Genomic DNA, 2,515 nt, shown 5'->3' with positions numbered 1-2,515 from the left:
TTTCTAAGCTGAATAGATATTGGCAGATTCATATGTATAAATGCCAGGAAACTCAGTTTAAACTCTACAATCAATTTTAGGAAGTGTCTTAAAGGTCATCTGAGTCCCAGTTGTACCCAATGATGTCATTCTATCTTAGTGTGTCTCCTACAGGGGCCCAAATTGTACCATTTTATGTGCAGTGTGCTATAATTCTAGTTTCTGACCCTCTTTGATTTGAACTTTGTTCATTTATGAACCCAAGCATAGCAGTAATTTTTTTGTGATGTCATTTGAGTGAGCTAAAGTTGTTTTCCATAGTTGGTGAACTAGTATTTCCATACTGAGGTCTTAGAACTGATTTTAGACTCTAAATGAGCCCGATATTTGTCCTTTTAAAAATGTAGTCTTTTCTTGGCAATGTGGTGGTGCATGCCTTTAATCCCAGAGCTCTGGGGGCAGAGGAAGGCGTATCTCTATGAGTCTGAAGACCGCTAGGACTACATTGTGAGTTCCATGTCAGCCAGGACTATATATCAATACTTTATCTCAAAACAAATTAATCTGGGGCTGGAGAGATGGCTTAGCATTTAAGAGCACTGGCTGCTCTTTTAGAAGACAGGTTCAGTTCCTAACACCCACATGAATTTTTTTCTGGGCTAAGAGATATCAGGTTTAATCCTGATCATTATCCAATTTCACTATTTTTTTGAGATTTCATGACGATCTATGCATATTTGGATCACTGATAAAATAATATGGCCAAATAAAGAACTCTAAAGTAAACCAACAAAAATCATCTTCCACATTCTTTCAACACAGTTGGTCAACCTAACTATGAAACAATATCCCAGACTTCAGTTCTACATCTCACCCACACAATTGGTGAAGAGCCTAATTGACAGCTGTGTTCCAGGGGGACTGTGTGTATGAACATTTTATGACTTTAGCTCTATTTTATATATTTCTAGGTTAACTATGATCTACAGGAATAGAGAGGAAACATTTGATACAGTACAGAACAAAAAGAAGCCCCAATTCATGTGTATGACTCTTGATTCTCATTTATTGGATTCATATAGTTTTTTTACATACACATTATACATGGGACAGAATATGAGGCCAAAAGTCTATGTCAGGCATTTTAATAAAGGCTTTTTAAATTGTGACTAACGATATGTGTAATATGCATCTCAATGAAAACAGCTTTAATGAGTGTTTACCATTTTAAGAGAACATATGATTAAGCTTCTCAACTAAAACTAATTGCTTACTTTTTTGTTGTTGTTAATTCAAATAGATCTTCAGGCCAAAGACACTCTGAAACTGAAATGTAAGTGCTCCACTTTGGATGCAGGACATAGGCTGCAGGATCTGGCTGGGCGACTTCCTATTTGCTCACTTTCACAGTGCCAGAAGGTGTTATGCAGGCTGTAGGGAGAGAACAGATGTCAGCAGCCTTACCTATCTCTGGATGCTGTATGGTACAAAACTGACCTTCCAGACAAGATGTGCCAATGGTATAATAGAGGCATGACTGTTGTGGAGGTAACCAATTGCTTTGTGAGTAGATGTGAGGCCTATGGGGAAGAACCACTATTGTTGTTTGGCTAAATGTTCACATTGCCAAACTACCTTCTAATTATTTATGTTTATGCCCATTGATTGGTGCTGCTCTCAACCATAATCAGAGAAGCTTCTTTTTCCAGTGGGCAGCAGTTAATAGACAAAGTGACTGTGAGTGCTCAGCCCTAATGAGACATCTATAGCAACTGCTCCTTTCCCAAGGCTCAGGAAATGTTGTGGAAGAGAAGGCAGAAAGACTATTAGAGCTGGGGAAAGGAGAGTTGTGGAATGCCGTCTTCTGGACATGACATAGCCACTGCACTCATGAACTCACAGTAGCTGTGGTTAGCTGCACAAGACCTGCACAAGATCAAGACAGCCAAAATTCCAGCATGGATGGGGAGGAGCTCATAAGGCCCCACCTCCAGCTGAGGTGCTATTGGCAACTGATGGCTACTGGGGGAAGGAGAATCATTTCTCTTTTGGGGGTATGGCCACTGATAGGTTGCCCACGCTCCAGTGGATGGTCCCACGCCCATGGGCATATGGGCAACACTGATTGAACTCCAGTTGTTTATCTAAAAAAGAGAACATGGATTGGGAAGGGTGATGTATTTGTGGGACTCAGGAGCAGTTGGAGGGTGGCGAGGGGGGTAGATAAGGTAAAAATACACTGCATATATGTATGAAATTCTCAATAAATCAAAAAGTTAAGAAAATGAAATCAGAACTGACCTGATTTGGGCTCATAAACACTTTTATCAACATAATTGCTTAGTAATGATTTAAATTGGTTTCAAACTTTTTTAAAAAAATAAGAAATATCAGGGCTGAAGAGATGGCTCAGGTGTTAAGAACACTGGTTGTTCTTGCAGAAGACCTGAGTTCAAATCCCAGTATCCACATGACAGCTAACAAGTGTCTGGTTAACTCCAGTTCCAAGGGATCCAACGGCCTCTTCTGTCCTCCT

The 2,515-nt window shown here is 39.9% G+C and overlaps 1 protein-coding gene across 5 annotated transcripts in view; it reads right to left on the bottom strand.

Moving 5' to 3' along the window:
* Elmod1 (ELMO domain containing 1) overlaps nt 1-2,515 on the bottom strand; it is a 97,008-nt gene that overhangs the window by 87,032 nt on the left and 7,461 nt on the right. For 4 of the 5 annotated variants that reach the window (XM_029561893.1, XM_008829702.3, XM_008829705.3 and 1 more), the window contains exon 2: nt 1,254-1,410. The exons of the other annotated variant lie outside the window; for it this stretch is intronic. The gene's annotated coding sequence lies outside the window, so the exon portion shown is untranslated. The remainder of the gene's footprint in view (nt 1-1,253; nt 1,411-2,515) is intronic. 5 annotated transcript variants of the gene reach the window in all.

This window comes from Nannospalax galili, unplaced genomic scaffold (genome assembly GCF_000622305.1).
Source record: "Nannospalax galili isolate Female #2095 unplaced genomic scaffold, S.galili_v1.0 scaffold854, whole genome shotgun sequence".
In the NCBI taxonomy this organism is placed as follows: Eukaryota; Metazoa; Chordata; class Mammalia; order Rodentia; family Spalacidae; genus Nannospalax; species Nannospalax galili.
This window is presented reverse-complemented; position numbering and strand designations above follow the sequence as displayed.